Source organism: Marmota flaviventris, chromosome 9, assembly GCF_047511675.1.
Source record: "Marmota flaviventris isolate mMarFla1 chromosome 9, mMarFla1.hap1, whole genome shotgun sequence".
In the NCBI taxonomy this organism is placed as follows: domain Eukaryota; kingdom Metazoa; phylum Chordata; class Mammalia; order Rodentia; family Sciuridae; genus Marmota; species Marmota flaviventris.
Window position 1 is genome coordinate 97,436,476 of NC_092506.1, and position 19,915 is coordinate 97,456,390.

General features: G+C 37.9%; 1 pseudogene; it reads left to right on the top strand.

The window, feature by feature from the left end:
- Positions 1-17,995: 17,995 nt before the first annotated feature.
- On the top strand, positions 17,996-19,168 carry LOC114088883 (CCR4-NOT transcription complex subunit 7 pseudogene; annotated as a pseudogene).
- The last annotated feature ends 747 nt before the right edge of the window (positions 19,169-19,915 follow it).

Sequence of the window (19,915 nt, forward strand, 5' to 3'; positions counted from 1 at the left end):
AGGGCTGAGGCTCTAGCTCAATGGTAGAGCACCTGCCTTGCATGTGTGAGGCACTGGGTTCGATCCTCCTCAGCACCACATAAATAAATAAAGATGTTGTGTCCAAAAAATTATCTAAAAAAGAAGAAGAAGAAGCACAGGAGGAGAAAGCTTGGAAAATAAGCATAACTGAAAGAGCTCTTGGGAGCTGGGCTGCAGGAGGAATCAGGCCAGGCAGATGCTCTCATAGCTGCTGCCACTGATGCTGCAGGACCTTAATGCTGGACACCTGACCATCGTGAATAAATGTGGTAGCCAGTCTTCAAGTAGCCCTTGATGATCCTTTTCACCTGGTTCTCACTGCACTGTCGGGACTTTCCTGGTGTCTAATGAGATGTGGTGGAAGAGATAGTGTGTGACTTCCTAGGCGAGGTTACAAAAGACACAGTGTTTTCTGCCTTTCCCTTTCTTGTATCATTTGGTTTGTCTAAAACCAGCTACTTTGTCACAAGGTCACTCCAGAAGCCTTGCAAAAAGTCATTGTGGAAAGGAACTGAGAGCTCTGGCCAGCAGCCAGTGAGAACTCCTGGACTCCTGCCAAGGTCATGTGAGTGAACCATCTTGGAAGTGGATCCTCAGCCCCAGGTAAGCCTGCTGGTAACTGTAGGTCCAGCTGACATCTTGACTGCAACCTCAGGAGACATCCTGAGCCAGAATCAGCCAGCAAAGCTGCCCCCAAATTCCTGACCAACAGAAACCGAGAGCATAAATATTTGTTGTTTTAAGCCACTTAGTTTTGAGGTAATTTGATAGGCAACAATAAGTAATTAATACAACTCCCCTTCACCTTTTCATTAAATTCACCACATTGAGAGACCTAGCAGGAGTTTCTGATTGACCTTTTGTCAGTCCTGGTCCACTCCCTGGTGGAACGGAGTGAGGTGGAGTGAGGAGATTTCTCTTTAGGGGTGATAGGGCCCTGTGGCACACAATATACAAGGGGAGCCTCCTAAGATGATAATTGGAGTTTGGATAGTCAAAATAAAGAAATATCTATTATTTCTTTGTATCTGAATTCCTGCAAGGTTCTCTTCTCATCAGAATCTGTCAAATCACCTTTTCCCTCTTGCCTTCTTATCCCCAGTGGCACTACATCCTTCCTTCCCTCAAAAGCTAACCTTGAGTTCCACTTGGACTTTTGGTGACATTTCTTCCACTGCCCTCATATCTTTTACTTAGTGGCTACCCTCTTTCTCCCTTACATCTTTTACTAAGTTCTCTGTGTGCAAACATGTTGGTTCTCCCATTCTGGATGAGAATCTTCTTCTCTTATTTCTCCTCCATTAGGAATAGTCTGTTTGGCTCAGGGACATTTTCCCCCTCCTTCCCTCCCTCCCTTCCTTATTTCCTTCCTTCCTTCCTTCCTTCCTGTACTGGGTATTGAACCTAGGGGTCCTTTACCACTGAGCTACATTTCCAATCCTTCTTATTTTGAGACAGGGTCTCACTAAGTTGCTAAGGCTGGGCTCAAACTTGTGATACTCCTGCTTCAGCCTCCCCAGTAGCTGGCTCAGAGACTTTTAAAACACCCTTCCATAGTGGGATTACTGGAAGCATAGCCTGCCTGAGTAGGTAAGGGGTGGTGAATGAGGCTTGCTTGAATGACCACAAGGCCAAAGTCCATATCCTCCAGGGAGATGGAACAGTGGCACAGCCAGACTGGTGGTAGGTCTCTTGCAGGTAACCTTCTCACCCCCATCATTCCAACTTTGAATGGTCAACTCTATAGAGAGAGGCATTTGAAGCATGGATGGGGCTACTAGAGTGCACTTATTCTCATATTCTGGGAAATCACTAGATCGCAAAACTCCTGAGGGGAGGAAGTGTGCCTTATTGCCATTATGTCTCAGTGCCCAGCACAATGCCTCAAACACAAAACATGTTTTGTGCTTAACAGGTACACATTCAATGTATGATTGAGTAGAAAGGGGAGTGGGTAGTATAGGTGGGAGGTGGAGTTACTCTGATGCTTACACATGCATGGTAGAGACGAATTCTCCCATATAGTCCATCCAGAGTGTATGAGAATAAAACTTAGCTCTGGGGAAGAAAAATGTTGTGATTAGTGGATGCTTTGAGGCAGATCTAAGGAGGGGAGCAGTTCCAGGGTCAGAGGTAGGGATTTTCTGATCTGACCTCTGGAAGCACTTGTAACCTTTCCAGAGTAGACTAAGAATTGGCACAGAGCCCTTCACCAGAGCCTCGCTGCATAGCTGAGATAAGTTTAAGGCAACAGAGGTGAAACAGAGAGTAATCCCCATTTCAGACACAGCCATTTACCTTCAGCTTCAGGTTCACTGCAGGATGCCTTCCTGTCTCTGTGCAGCAGGGACAGCTTCTAAACTCCCTCTCAGGAACTCAGGGTTATATCAAGTGACTCTGGAGACTGAAGCTCCAGTTTGAGACTGAGATTGAGGTTTCTTCCCTGGACCCTGCCCTCACCCTAGGTCTGCTGTGGAAGTGAGACCATTCTACACTCAGGGCAGTTGTCTTTCAGGTACCAACACATAGGAAGGCAACACAGCTACTCTGACATTCCTAAGAGTAAACAACATTTTGATGCTGGGGCTCTTTGTGATGAGGAAGGTAGCAGAGCCAGAAAGGGCTTAAGATTAGAAGAGGGAGGTGGCATGATCTGAACTTTCTTCCCTCTTTTTTTCCCCTATATTTTTCCCTTTTTCTACCCTTACACCCTTGCCTTTTTCTTTTCTTTTTTACTGGAGACAGGGGAGGGCATATTCCACTAGGTAGGAATGATAGTGTTTGTAGAGGGCTTCTGTTCATCATGAATTATGCTACAACACACTCATCCCATTATTCTACTTCTACTTCCTTTCTACCCATTCCTTAGTGCTCTGTGTTTGAGCTTCCAGCCCTACTACCCTATCAGGAGCATCATCGGAAATCTTCTAATCCACATGCATGACACCTCTCAGTTCTCAGCTTCTCTCTCTGCAACAGTGATTTCATAGATCTGTCTCTCAGGCTTCTGTGACAGTGCCCTCTTTCTGACCATCACTCACAGACTCTCTTCAAATGCTCCCTCTGTCTTTCTACCCCTTAAATGTAGACATTTCCTGAAGTTCAGTTTTCAGCGATCTCATCTTCTCTCACTCCCTCTGTCTGAAGTCCATCCAACCCAACTGTTTTATTTATCATTCTCGATGGCTGACTCCTAAGTCTCCAAGTGCTAGACCCTTACTTATGATATTCCATGGGCATCACCACATGGATGTATCTGTGAAACACCAAGTCCTTCAATGTGGCTCAAACGTTGAGAGGCAAGGAAATAGAACAAAAGGTCACAGAGGGCCATGCATGCCTCTGTCAGAAACGAGTTACTGATAATAGACTTCACTCTATCTAGTGCAAGCAGGAGAGGTTTTCATTATAGGGAATTGGGTGCTGCAGAATTATTAAGAGGAGTAAGAATTAGCTCTCTGAAGCACTCAACTGCTGGCATGATCAGGAAAGTGGCACACATGCCCATTCCTGTGCAGAAAGCTGTCAAATCAGGAAATACCTCCCACAATGGGAAGCTGCTTACTCCAGAAAACACCACTTCTACCTAATCAGTACCCCAAACTTGGTGATTTGTACCCTGCCTTGCTTCCTGTTGGATGCAATTCTGAAACAAAGGGTCATGTGAGTTTACCTCATTTATGGAATATACTTTGATATCATTTTTCCCCAAAACTGAGTGTGGTAGAGAACTAATACAGAATCTTAAGCAGTAGAGTAGTATAATAAAATAATGCTATATATTTTTCACCAAATTGCTAAAGAGATTAAATGAGATAACAAATAGACATGATCTAGGAGGGTACATAAATACACAGCAGTTTCCTCTTCTTGAAATAAAGATTCAAGTACAAGTCATCTACTTGAGAAGTGCAGGAGACACCAGTAGTGGTGTGGAGAAGGAAAATAAGACAATAAAGGCTATTAAGCCACCATGACAGTGGTTGACTGGAGCTTAATCTTGTTACAGGACTGGGACCTTCCTGGAAACTGAGGCAGCACAAAGGACAGGAGACCCCCGCCCCTCCAGCTTCAAGATCCGATTCTTGTGATCAAGTCAGAGATTTCAGATATGTCACTCAGAGTAACAAGCATGAGTTAAAGGGATGGAAAAGAGGACACTCTGAAGAGAGAAAGAATGGAGTCTCTCAGAGAGGAGAGGAACAGCATTCCTCTCCTGTACCCTGATTTTATTGGGGATCTCAGGAAAGTTTCCAGAGAGTCCTACCCAGGTCCACCTCTTGACTTTTGATGAATAGCAAGATGACATCAGACTTTCAAGTCCCCATTGCCATGACTATTGTAGGTCATTTTGGCTCATGCTGACTGGTTCTAATTAGAATCTGTTCTTACAGACTTTATGGTCCATGAAAGGGTCACAAAATTTCCCCTTTACCATGAAGCTCTTTAAAAAAAAAAAGCCTCCCTTCAGAGTAACTTGTGTTCCTTTTATTGGAATTATTTCAGGTCTACATTTCTCCTGCAGATAATAGGTAGTTTGCTGAGGAATAGAACATGCCAGGCAGGGCTGCAGGTAAATTGCTTCTTGGAAAAGAATGCATGTGGGGGTCAGCACAGCAGGCCCATTCTATAGAATTATCCCCTTGACCTCATGTTCCCACCACTCATGTCTGTCTGTGCCCTATCAACCCCATGGGGAAACTCTTGGAAGCAGTACACACACATACCTCAGGATGATCCTACCAGAGAGCAAAGGAGCTGGGATACTTATAAACTCCTGAGAGTCACTGGCTGAGGACTGCTTCTGGGAGGTTGTTCCTCCCCAGTTAGCCCACTGTGCATGTGAGCAGAGTGCCTTCTCTGGTTCCAGCCTGAGCACAAAAGTTCCTGGGGGCACAGGCAGAGCCTGTACTGCTTAATATGTGTTAGTGCCTCCCCTGTTCTGTCTCCTCCTACCATTGGTTTAGAAGTCCCTGAATATAGAAACCACATCTTATCTATTCTCAAATCTCCCACAGAACCTAGAACAATATTTTGCATCTAGTAACAGTCCATAAATATTTATTCTTTGCTTAATTAGTGACATTGCAAAACAACTTTTTGCTTATGGTTTATTGGTATTATCTCTGCAATTCTTGAACTTTCAGAGGCAGAATGAATTTCATGTCATTATATTTTTATCCATTAGGTATATAATAAACCTAAACTGATTTTTATACTTTGTTAATAGTTCTCATGCAATGGCATTCATAAATAAATTTAAAGGTTTCTATTAAACCACAGATCCTATATATGTATCTCTTTCAACTTTATAAGAAGCTATCTCCAAATCGAGGGAATTTGGAGACTCCTTGTGTGCAGATTCTTATTAACTTTCTTGCCTGACTCAGCATAGTCATAAGCCAGCATCTGCCAGCAATAATAACCTGCTCCCCGTGCACTCAGGCTTCTTCAGTCCTGAACCAATGAAGATCAAGCTTCATGTTTTATTGAAACTTCCTTTCTCTGAGGAGAGACAGGGAAGGTCTGGTATAAATCTGTTTCTTAATTCCATTTTCCATGTTCAAACCACCTAAGTTCAGAAAGGAATTATCAGAGCCCCAGGTACCAGATAAGCGCCAACTCTGGGTTGTCTTTTCATGTTACCATGCATGGGGCCAGTTTCCTCCCAGGAGCTTTGGTCCCAGGTCAGTAATCATGGACCCTAATCCTAAGAACCTACTTTTTTGGGACTTCTCTTCTCCTGGTTGTCAGGTTCTACTTTGTAGCCCAATATTTGTCCTGACACAAAGAGAATCCATGTCACTATTAATTACCTCTCCAAAAAACTGTCCCTGCCTAGGAATAACTGGCCTATGTTTCTCTGTTCTATCAGATCAGGTCCTTTAGATACTGAGGATGGAAATCATCCTATCCCTTATGATTGGGTCTTGCTGGTCCTGGTTACTCCATTCAACTCTTGACTCTTTCCAACCTTGGCTAGATTTCCATTCACTTTCTTTATTCTCCTTGGCTTGATCTTCTAGCATACTCGGAGCTGAAGGTCCACCTGTAGAAATATTGAGGACTTGGTCAGAGTAGATTATTTTTGTTGTTGTGTCCTAGATTTGGGATGCCATCTTGCTAATCTCATCTCCAGGGATGCTGATGCGATCTTTTTGCATCAATATAGATGGGCAAACTCAGGAGATGGGATTCAAAAATGAGCATCCATCAGTGGGTGTTTAAGAGTAACTTGTGTGAATGCCTTGTCTACACTACAGGGTACCCAGGCTTGTGTTCAGTTCCAGGTGCTTCTACTGTGCCCTTGATGGCTTCCTTTCCTTCGTTACTAAAGAATGCCATTTACACCTGGGATTTGTGGTTAGTTGACAAATGCAGGATGGAGCTGTTTTGTATGTCCTAGGACTTGACATTGTACCAGACATCATTGTGTCATGGTTCCCTCTAAGACTCTCCTGTCGCTCAGACTTTCTGACATGGTCTTTTTTCCTACCTCTTCCCTTGAAACTTGCTCCTCTCTCCCCTGCTGCTTCTCTCCCTCCTTCCTTCCTCCCCTTCTTTCTCTCTCTTTGAGGCCAGCACTATTAGTTCCACTGTTTGCCTTCTAGTGATCTTGGTACCTGTTGTATGTTCTCTTACTTTAGCTTTTATTATTGCTAGAGGAGTTGGATTACCTTGACACTTTCCTTTATTTCCTAAAGGTTGTACATATTTCTTAAAAATCTTCTCAAGAATAAAGTGCCATCCACAAAAGCTCAGAAAATGATGCCAGACAATGTGGGTTCTTTGCAAATTTGCCATCATAGAATCCAGTGATTTGGTCAATAAGCAGCCAATCCAGGAGACCTAAAAGATCATCTCTGGGATCAAATACATGGTTTTGAAACAGTCTCAGTCAGTGTCTTCCTTGGAACCTGGAAAGGGAGAATGAGAGGAAGGGTCACACAATTTCCATTTAAATTGAGAATCTTTCCCCTGGAAACCCAGAGGCTTCTCTGCTGGTCTCCTGCTGTTTGCTTCCTTTCATGCATCCTATTCGGAGGACAGCATGATTATTCTCTAAACATTACTGCAGCTCTTCCAGCAGATTCTCTCTTCTAGGAATGTCACAAATGAATTGCCATGTGGTGTTGGCATGGGGCCTCAGCCAGCAGGAGCCAATTATTTAAAAAATTTCCAAGCAAATCAGATCAGTGTTTTGCAAGTTACTGGCCAAGAATCTTCAGAAAGTTATGCAGCCTTCCTTTGCTACAATATGTGTTGCTGCCCTAAATGTGTAGATCTTTCCCAGGGCCCTAACCCTACTTCCTTGGGTTTTATTAGGACACCAGTTTATACCCATTTGTAGTAATCTAATTGGATAATTTCACTTATCAAAACTGTAAAAGGATGTTTGATCAGACCAGATCATTAAATTTCTTAATTAGGCAGCACAGGCTCCCCCTTGCCAGATGGATTGAGCTGTACCTATTTGTGACACAACTTAATCACACTTTGCCTTGCTGTCAAGGCCATGTTTCAGGAGGAAATATGTTCTCTTGGCTAGATTAAACATACACCATCCAAATCTGGCATCTCCAGCTAAAAGAAAGAAGCATAGCTGAAGTGGAACGTAAGGAGGTATGTCATGGTTAAAATCCGTTAGCAATCAGAAAATGGGAAAATTCTGCCATGCCTGATTTGAATTCTTAACAAAATCATTTGTATCTGAAAAGAATGGACTCTGCCTTCATTAGTTTGCACATCAAATGGGTGTTCAAAAATATTTAACCTAAGGAATAAGCACAAGATTCAATGTATCCCCGAACCAGTTTTTGTTGTTTATGATTCTTTGAACTGTCAAGCTCTGGGAGGTGGTTTTCTTCCTCAGGGACAGGTGCTCCAACATAGCAAGGAGTTTATGTCTCTTAGACAATAACTTGGGGACTTTGTGTTTTTTCACCAAGCATTCTTTGACTATGTAGCATAAATCCTCTATGGTAAAGTTTCATTCTATTTCTTCTTATTCTCTATTAGGAGACATAGAATTCTCTCAGTGACTTATATCCATCTGCTACAGCGCTTTCACTAACTGGAAAATACAGGTTCCTTTAAATATTGAGGACTGATAGAAAAACATTTTCAAAAGTCACAGTGAAGGTGCTTGAGATGTTAATTCTATACTATTGAACAACACTGTTCTTTTTTGATTTTATGATGTCATGTCATGCCATTTTGCAGAATTATCACTGTAGGAGATCAATCTGAATATGATCTCCAGGCATGCGTCTCTCAATATGGACAACCATATTGAGAGAGATTATTGTTGTGTTTATTATTGCTTGTTTGTTTACTTCTATTTTCCTTTCCTTTCTATAGCAGGAAAACATACTTCTATTCATGGAGATATTTATTTAAGTTATTTTCAGTTTCCCAACCAATGCATAAAGTCATCACATTAACACTAAAACTTAAAGTTTGAGAATCACCATACGTTCATATCTTAGATGCATGAATGGATTTGTAGTTTCCTGCCTCCAGATTGCTGGGCATTCTGCTGAGCTTGCTTTAAGTGCATCAAGAATTGGTTCTGGTCATCCCTTGCTGTTGCGCCAATCAGGCCAGGACTCTGAGCTATTGGGGAGAGCAATGCCTTGTCAGACTTTCTTTACCATGACTTCTTGTCACAGAGCTCTGGGTCCTTAGTGCCATAGAGCTGCAAGTCTGCCACTGTCACCAAAGAGCTGACCACCCCTGGGGCACCCTGAGCAATAACACTTTTCTTAAGTGAGGGCTTTGATGGTGCAAAGTGGGGCTGAGCACAGGGTTATTGCTTGAACCCTCTTGTCAGAGCTCATTCACACAGCTCTCTTCTCATCCTGGAGCCTGTTCATTGCTTTGCAACAGAAGTTGCGCTATCCATCTCATTGGGCTGAGATGAATTCCTTTTACTCCAACTTGGGATAACTCTGCAGGAGATCCACAGAAGTCAGAAGATGACCTTGGTGCTATAGTGCCATGGCAGCTCCACAATCTGTAAGGAGGTAAACTGTTACCCTCCGTGGGGAGGGTGTTCAGACCAACAGCGTGTCCCAGCTGGGTGGCTCAGATCCCAAAGTGTTCCCAAGTTCTGTGAATCAGTCCTTTCAGTTCACACACACTGCTCCTTTTCTCCCTGAGGGCACACATAGCACCATGGTGGCTGGCCTGGGCTGGCTTCCCACAACAGCTGCAAGTTGCATCTGGGAGCCACCAATTCCCTGCCTCCCTTTAGTTCTGAAGTTAACGTCTGGTTCACAGTGACAGCCTCCTCTATCATGGGCCCCATCACCCATCTCTACATCTCACTTCTGATGGGAATCCCCCAGTGCATTAGATACCTCTGATTATCTCTTGCCTCCTAGGGAGCGGGCTCCAGTTGTTATTCCCAAGAGACTCTTTAGCCCTCATCGAAATCAAATGACAGGAAAGGGGAAAGAGCATTAATTAGCTCCTCATGTCTGACATATTGAGTATCATCTCGGCTTCTAGCAGTATCCTCACAGACCAATATGTTATCTTCCTTCACCTTAAAGAAAGAAAACAGGTTTAAGTTATTATTATTGCTTTTTTTTTACAAAGGCCACAGAGTGTTGCAAATTACATATATTTGTACATTTAAAATTTTTATTTTTAAAGTAGTGTTGCTAACATGAATATATAATAAATTGCACATATTAATGTGAACAATTTGATGTTTTGATATATGCACATACTTGTGAAATCATAGGCACAAATCAAGATAATGAACATGTTTATCACCCTTCAAAATTAACTCTGTATCTATTTTCATTGTTTAAAAAAATTTTAAATCTGACTTCTTTCCCTTAGCATTATCATCTTCATTTTTAATTGACATATAATAACTGTACGTATTCAGGGGTAGAATGTGATATTATGACACATGTATGCAATGTGTAATATACCCATTACTTCAAACATTTATTATTTCTTTGGGTAAGACCAGTCAAAATCCTTTCTTCTAGCTCTTTGGAATATACAACAAATTCTCATTAACTATGGTCACCCTATGGTGTTATAGTACACTTGATCTTATTCCTCCTATCTTCCTGTAATTTTGTACCCATTAACCAATCTCTCCCTATATTCTCCTCCTCTCTACTCTTCCAGGTTCTGATAACTTTTATTCTACTTTCTATGAAATCAACATTTTTAGCTTTTAGAAACTAGTGAGAACATCCAGTATTTGTCTTTTTGTGCCAGGCTTATTTCACTTAATATCCTCTAGTTCCATCCATGTTGCGACGAATGACAGAATTTTGCTCTTCTTTATCTTTGAATGATACTTCATTATATATATATATATATATATATATATATATATATATATATACACATATATATATTCATTATATATATTCATTATATATAATATATATAATGAATATATATATTCATTATATATAATATATATATTACATTATATATAATGAATATATATATTATATATATAATGAATATATATATTATATATATAATGAATATATATATTATATATATAATGAATATATATATATATATATATATATATATATATATATATATATATATATATATATGGCATTTTCTCCATCCAGTCATCCATTGGTGAACACTTAGGTTGTTTGATTCCATATCTTGGCTATTGTGAATAGTGCTGCAATATACATGAAAGATGTCTCTTCCACATACTTATTTATTTTCCTTAGGATATATACCCACTAGTGGGGTCACTGACTCATATGATATTTTTATTTTTAGCTTTTTTTTTTAAAAGAGAGAGAGAGGGAGAGAGAGAGAGAGAGAATTTTTTAATATTTGTTTTTTAGTTTTCGGTGGACACAACATCTTTGTTTGTATGTGGTGCTGAGGATCGAACCCGGGCCACACGCATGCCAGGCGAGCCTACGATATCGCTTGAGCTACATCCCCAGCCCTATTTTTAGCTTTTTAAGAAATCTCCATACAATTTTCTATAATAGCTGTTCTAATTTACATTCCCACTAACAGTGTATAAGAGGTCTCCTTTTTCCTCATTCTTGTCATCATTTTAAAATTTTTGTCTTTTGGATACCATTCTAACTGGAGTGAGATGGTATCTCATTTTTTAATTTTGTGGTTTTTATTTGTGTTTCCCTGATGATTAACGTTGTTAGATATTTGTTTTTAAAGAATTTAACCTTTATTTTTTATTTATTTGTTTTTATGTGGTGCTAAGAATTGAACTCAGTGCCTCACACATGCTCAGCAAGAGCTCTACCACTGAGCTACAACCCCAGCCCCTGGATATTTTTTCACGTGTGTGTTGAACATTTGTATTTCATCTTTTGAGAAACATCTATTCAGATTATTTGCCCATTTTAAAATCATATTATTTATTTATTTGGGGGCTGTTGGATTTGAGTTTGTTGTATGTTCTGGATATTAATCTCTTGTCGTCAGATAATTTACAAAGATTTTCTCCCACTTTATGGGTTGTGTTTTCTGTTGTTTGTGTCCTTTGCTTTTCAGGAGCTTTTTAGCTTGATAATTCCATTCGCTTATATTTTCTTTTGTTGCTTGTGCTTTTAGAGTCTTATCCAAAACTTCTTTACCCAGATCAATTTTCATGAAGTGTTTCTCTTCCTGTAGTACCTTCCTAGTTTCAGGTTTTATGTTTAAGTCTGTAATCCATTTTGAGTTGATTTTTTGTATATGGTGAGAGATAATAATTATTCTTCTGCATAAAGGTATTCAATTTTCCCAGCATACCCTATTGAAGAGATAATCCTTTCCCCAATGTATATTCTTGACACTTTTTCAAAAATTAATTTGCTATAAATGCATAGATTTATTTATTTTTAGGTCCTCTTTCCTGTTCCTTTGATCTATATGTCTGTTTTTATGCCAGTTTTGATTAATATAAGTTTGTAGTATATTTCGATAGTATGTGATGATTACAGCTTTGTTCTTTTTCTTTCCTCAGGAGTGCCTTGACAAACTTTTATGGTTCCAAATTTAGGGATTGTTTTTTTTTTTTTTTCTATTTCTGTGAAGAATGTCATTGGTATTTTGACAGGGAATACATTGAATTTATAGAGATTTGATAATATAACCTTTTAATAGTATTCATTTTCCAATTCCTGAACATGGGATGTCTTTCCTTCTTTTTTTTAAAGTCTTCTATTATATTTATTTCATCATTATTTAATAGTTTTCATTGTAGAGATTTTTTTTCATTTTTCTTTGTTAAATTTAACTCTAGATATTTTGTTATTTTTGTAACTATTGTAAATAGGATTGCTTTATTGGTTTCTTTTTCAGATAGTTTGCTATTGGCATATAGAAATGCTATTGATTTTTGTATACTGATTTAGTATCCTGCCATTTGGCTGAATTTGTTTATCAGTTCTAACAGGCCACAAGGAGAGATTGTGTATAGATGCTCTGGTTGAATCCTTTATATGAGACTGAAGATGATGGCCAGTGTGAACTACTAAATCTGTAGTTTGAGTGAGAATGTATCTTTGGTGAAGATATCTCCAAATTATTTCCAGCTTCTAGACATTGAGACTTCCAAGTCCACAGTTAGACATCACAAAAGAGAGATTAAATCAATACCTCTGTGCTCTGTGTGAACTCCTGACTTGCATAATCCAGGAACACATAAAATGTTTTCTTAAACACTATTTAGATTTAAAGTAATTTGTTACACAGAAATAGAAACTGAAATATGTAGACATAAATTTATTCAAAATATTACTTAAAATAATGCTTAAGGCCAGCATCATAGATAAGACAAACTATAAAAGTATAAACACACACAAATGCTTATATCTTATATATAAATATATATTGCATACATATATGTATACCTTACAAATATATATCTTAGATGTAAACTTGGAGAAAAAAGGTGGCAAAATTCTGTAAAAGTTAAAATATAGGTTATTTTTATCTCTATGTATATCAAATAAAGAACATATTATAGAAGGGTAAGGTTTTCCAGAGAACTGAAAAGAGTGAAATGAAATACTAACCTAGATAGAATTGACTTCTGACATGATTTACCTGGGGTGGTACAACTTTCTTTTGGGCCTTCAACAGCTTTCTTCAAATTAAAAATTTGTCAAAGGATTTTTGCTTCAGGCTGGGGTTGTAGCTCAGTGTAGAGTGCTTGCCTTGCATGTGGAAGGCACTGGGTTCGATTCTCAGCACCACATAAAGATAAAATAAAGGTGTTGTGTCCATCTACAACTAAATAAAAAAAAGATTTTGAAAAAAAAGGACTTTTTTGCTTCCGTCCAAGAAAGAAACAGGCGAAATTATTTCTAGACTAAATGCTGCACTGGTGCTGCCTAATAAATCTTAAAAGCAAGACTGAAGAGAATCAATATGTTTCCAAGTAACTGAACTTTGTCTCAGAAAAAAAGATCAAGAATATTTATATGAATGCATAAACATCCAGCTAGCACCCAACAACATACTTCACAATGTCTGGCATCTGATCAAAACCTAATAGGCATTCAAAGAGGCCGAAAAAATATGATTCATGATGAGGAAAAAAAATTAATCAATTGAAACCAACCCAGAACAGACACAGATGTTAAACTAACATAAAGGGTATTAAAACCTTTCTTATAACATATTTCCATATGTTCAAAAAGTTAAGTAGAGATGTGGGAAATATTAAAGAGACCCAATAATACTTACATAGATAAAACTATGAAGTTTGAAATTAATAAAAAAATCTTACTAGATTAGATTAATGGTATACTAGATGGAATTCACAGTATATTTATGGAAGAAAAGATTAGCAAATAAAAGGCACAGCAAAGACACTATCCAAAATGAAACACATAGAATAAAAATAATCTTATAAAATGAACTATAGAACACGTTCAAGCAATCTAATATTTATGTAACTGGAGTCCCTGGAGAAAGGAGAAAGAAGAAAGAACATTTAAAGGAATAATGGCTAATTTCTCCTACATTTGGCAAAAACTATAAAATCACAAATATAAGAAGCTCAATAAACCCCAAGCAAAACAAATATGAAGAACTTTCCTTCAAAGCCCATAATAATCAAATTGCTGCAAAAAACCAGCGCTAAAAGAAAATCTTAATAGCAACCCAGTGTTGGGATGAGGGAGACATCTTACCTACAAAGAGAAATATTGCAGATGACAGCAAATTTCTCATTTGAATCAAAGCAAGTGAATAGAGAATAGAGTTGCATATTTCAAGTAGTGAAGGAACTAAAAATATCTTAACAACCATAACAACAGCAACAAAATCCTAAGTACTCAAATTTAAAAATTGGCAAATTATGTGAATAGACATTTCTCAAAAGAAAAATGCAAGTAGTCAAGATAAATGTGAAAAAATCCAATATTATTAGTCATCAAGGAAGTGTAAATAAAAACTATAATGGATACCATCTCACCTCAGTTAGAATGGCTAGTATAAAAGAAAGAACAAAATTATCATAGAGTAAAAGGAAATTATATTCTTGGGGTGGGGGGCAATGTGGAAAACAGTATTGAGGTTTCCCAGAAACTACAAATAGATCTACCATATTATCCTGCTATCCCGTTTCTGAGTATATACTCAAAGAAAATGAAATCAGCATGCCAGAGAGACACCTGCATACCTATGATTATTGTGGTACTATGCACCATTGCTAAGATATGGAATCAGCTTAGGTACCTGTAGACAACTGAATAGATAGGAAAATGTGGTGTATACACACAACAATTATTCAGTAGTAAAGAAGAATAAAATCTTGTCATTTGCAGCAAAATAGATGTAACTGGAATAGAAGAGAATCCTTCAATCCTCTGTGAAAAACTTATAGTTAACATCATACTTGATGATGAAAGGGTGAAAGTTTACCCCTCCCAAGAAAAGAAATATGGCAAGGATATCTTCTCTTGCCAGTCTTATTCAACATTTTACTGGCAGTTCTAGCCATTGTAACAAGAGAGGAAAAAGCAATAAAAAGCATCTATTTTGGAAAAGAGGAGGTAATATTGTCCTTATTTATAAACAATATGATTGTCTATGTACAAATACAATGGAATTTCTAGATGCAAAAATTCTAAAACTAAATAAGGAAAAGTAAAAGGAGCAAGTGAGTGAGAGAGAGAGAGAGAGAGAGAGAGAGAGAGAGAGAGAGAGAAACTTAACAGGAATGTAACAAGATGTCAAGCTGTATATTGAAAACTATAATACCATTGTTGAGATTTAAACAGATGGAGAGATGACACTGTGTTCCTGGGTCAAATGACTCAATATTTTAACAGTGTTTGTTCTGACAAAATTGGATAGATTAATGTAATCCTGATGAACACATTGGTTCAAAAAGTTCTTTTGGAAATGCTAGGGATCTAGAATAGACATAAAAACCTGGAAAACATGAAACAAAGGGTAAAGACTGACATAATCTGATTTCAAGACTTATTATTAAGTTACAATAATCAAGAGAGTTTGGTATTGATGCCAAGAGAGAAATAATATCAATGAAATTAGATAAATAAATGGGGAACAGACACAGGTATATGAACACCTGATTTTTGATGCAATTATGAAGAAATTCAGTGGAGATAGAGTAGTCTTTTCAACAAAAGGTGTTTGAGTAATGATAAGTCTTTATGTCAAAAGGAAGAGAAGGGAGAGGGAAAAAGAAGAAGAAAAGGAAGGAAGGAAGGAAGGAAGGAAGGAAGGAAGGAAGGAAGGAAAGGGAAGTAGAGGGGAGGGAAGGGGAAGGGAGAACTTCAATCCATACCTTGAAGAAACTGGAGATAGAAGGAACTTAACTCAACATCATAAAAGTTATATATGATAAACTAAAACCAGTATTATACTGAATGGAGAAAACCTGAAAGTAGCCTCAAAATCAAGAATAAGACAAGGATGCACACTCTTACTACACCTATTAAATATAGTATTTAAAATTCTTGCCAGAGCAATTATACAAGAGAAAAAAAATAAAAGGGATACAAATAGGAAACGAAGAAGTGCAATTGTCACTACTTACAGATGAGATGATCCTATACTTAGAAGATCCAAAAACTCCACCAGAAGACTTCTAGAATTGATAAATCCAGCAAAGAAGCAGGATACAAAACCAACTTACAAAAATTAATAGCTTTTCTATATACCAATAATAAACCCACTAATAAAGAAATTAGGAAAACAATTCCATTCACAATGGCTTAAAAAATACTGAGGAGTAAATCTAACCAAGGAGGTGAAAGACCTCTACATTGAAAATTATAAAACACAGAAGAAGACATTAATAGATAGAAAGCTCTCTCACTGCTTGGATAGGCAGAATTAATATTAAAATGACCAAATTTAAAACAATTCCCACCAAAATATCGGTGACATTCTTTATAGAACTAGAAAGGAACAGTCCTAAAATTCACAGGGAAAAATAAAAGACTCAGAATAGCCACATAAATTCTGAGCAAAAAGAGCAATGCTAGAGACATCATAATACTTGATTCCAAATTATACTTTAGAGTTACAGTACAGAGCACAACACTGGCATAAAAACAGACAGGTAGACCAATGGAATACGATAGAAGACCAGAGACAAACCCAGACAGGTCTAGTTACCTGATTCTAGACAAAGGCGCCAAAAGCATACACTGAAGAAAAGATAGCTTTTTAAAAAGTATTTTTTTAGTTGTAGTTGGACACAATACCTTTGTTTTATTTATTTATTTTTATGTGGCACTGAGAATTGAACCCAGTGCCATGCACATGCCACACAAGCACTCTGCCGCTGAGCCACAGCCCTAGGTCTGAAAAGGTAGCAAGGTAGCTTTTTTTTTTTTTTTTAAACAAATGGTGCTGGGGAAACTACATAGCCATGTATTAAAAAATGAAACTAGATTTCTATCTCTCACCTTGCACAAAAGTAAACTCAATATGTGTTCAACAGAGACCAGAAACTTTGCAGTGGCTAGAAAAAAAATATATATGGTCAACTCTCTGAAATATAGGCTCAGGCAATAACTTCCTCAGTAGAATTTCTAAAGCTCAGGAAATAATACCAATAATTAATAAATTGGATAGCATCAAGTTAAAAACTTCTGCACAGCAAAGAAAATGATTGAGAACATAAAGAAAGAGCCTATAAAATGGGAGGAATTTTTTGTCAGCTGTTCTTCTGACAACTAATATCTATGATATATAAAATTCTTAAAAACTTAACTCCAAAAGAAATAAAATGACCCACTCAATAAATAGGCAAATGAACTAAACAGACATTTTCCAAAAGAAGAAGCACAAATATCAACATGAGAAAGTGTTCAACACCCTTAGCGATCAGGGAAATGCAAATCAAAACTACACTGAGATTTCTTCTCACTCCTGTTAGAATGGCAGTCATTAAGTAGAAATAATAAATGCTGGGCAAGAATGTGGGGACAGAGGTACTCTCATAAACTGCTAGTGAGATTGTAAACTAGTACAATCACTATGGAAATCAGTATGGAGTTTTCTCAAATGGAACTACCATATGACCCAGCTATACCGCTCCTTGGTATTAATCCAAAAGAACTAAAGTCACCATTCTATGCATACCATGTTTATAGCCGCACAATTCACAATAGTCAAACTATGGAACCAGTCTAGGGTTCTGTCAACAGATAAATGGATAAAGAAAACATGGTCTATATACACAGTGGAGCTTTACTCAGTCATAAAGAAAAACAAAACTAAGTCATATGCAGGAAAATGAATGGAGAGAATCATGTTAAATGAAATAAGCAAGACTCTGAAAGTCAAGGGCATATGTTTTCTGTGATACATGGAAGCTAGGGAAAAAAAGAGGAGAAGCTACGGCGCAGCACGGTGCAGCGCAGCTCCGGCTCCCCTTTCCCAGTTGCTGGGCGAGAGGTGTCTATGGGGCACCCGCCGCCGCCGCGGATACCGCCACCGCCACCGCCACCGCCGCCGCCGCCGGGTGCTGCCTCTATGGCGAGGAGGAGGAGGAGGAGCGCCAGCTCAGAGACACAAGTACATAAATAAAGGACAAAGTATTTTATGAAACAGATCTTCAATCAAATATAACATTTTGATGCTTGGCATCTAGACTCCCTTCTGCCCTCACTATGCCAGCAGCAACTGTAGATCATAGCCAAAGAATTTGTGAAGTTTGGGCTTGTAACCTGGATGAAGAAATGAAGAAAATTCGTCAAGTTATCCGAAAATATAATTACGTTGCTATGGACACCGAGTTTCCAGGTGTGGTTGCGAGACCCATTGGAGAATTCAGGAGTAATGCTGACTATCAGTACCAGCTATTGCGATGTAATGTAGACTTGTTAAAGATAATTCAGCTAGGACTGACATTTATGAATGAACAAGGAGAATACCCTCCAGGAACTTCAACTTGGCAGTTTAATTTTAAATTTAATTTGACGGAGGACATGTATGCCCAGGATTCTATAGAGCTACTAACAACATCTGGTATCCAGTTTAAAAAACACGAGGAGGAAGGAATTGAGACCCAGTACTTTGCAGAACTTCTTATGACTTCAGGAGTAGTCCTTTGTGAAGGAGTTAAATGGTTATCATTTCACAGTGGTTATGACTTTGGCTATTTAATCAAAATTCTGACCAATTCTAATTTGCCCGAAGAGGAACTTGACTTCTTTGAGATCCTTCGATTGTTTTTTTCCTGTCATATATGATGTGAAGTACCTCATGAAGAGCTGCAAAAATCTTAAAGGTGGATTACAGGAAGTTGCTGAACAGTTAGAGCTGGAATGAATAGGACCACAACATCAGGCAGGATCTGATTCATTGCTTACAGAAATGGCCTTTTTCAAAATGAGAGAAATGTTCTTTGAAGATCATATTGATGATGCCAAATATTGTGGTCATTTGTATGGCCTTGGTTCTGGTTCATCCTATGTACAGAATGGCACAGGGAATGCATATGAAGAGGAAGCCAACAAGCAGTCATGACATGAAATAGTCTTTTTATTTTATTTGACCTACAGACATGCTTGTATATAGGTTTTATCTCTGGTTGAATCCTTTGAACAATAGACAATACCTTTTCCCCCCTTTTGTAGCCCATTTGTTTTTTGCCTTTCAGTACTAAGTATGATCGTTCCTATCTCAGATCTTAATAAATAGAAGTATATTCAGGTTAAAAAAACAAGAATAAAAGAGGGTTCTCATGAAAATAGAAGGGAGAGGATGGGGATAATGGGGCTGGAGGAAGGGAGAGAAAGGGGAGGTACTGGTAATGAAATTGACCAAATTATGTTATGTGCATGTATCACAATTAATCCCACTATATCCCAGTATAATTCTGTACAATTATAAGGTGTCAGTAAAAAAGATTTTTAAGGGGTACAATGCACACATGCACACACACACATAAAATAAAATAATTAATCCAAAGTGGATCATAGACCTACAAGTAAAATCTCCAATTATAGAATTTCTAGGAAAGAACAGAGGTGAAAATCTTTGTGACCTCGAGTTAGATAAATATTTCTTAATATGTCATCAAAAGAAAGATAGAAAATAGAAGAATAGATAAATTGGGCTTTATCAAAAATTTCAAATTTCTGCTCTTTAAAAGATACTGCTAAAGAACTGCTTGAGCCTGCAGAATCTCACAGTGTTCACCTCCAGAGCTAATTACAGCAATAACTTTGTTGTTTTGGTTTTGCATTAGTGATTTTCATCCTCATTTAAAATGTTCATAAAAACAACAGGTATACATTTTAATTGTTATCTGTCCCATGGTAGAATGGAACGGTAGAAGAAGATGAAAAAATGTAAACATAATCAATGGTCTGTTTTAACTTCACAACATCCAAGAATTTAGGAATCTTAGTTGTAAAGACATAGTCTTTGAGTT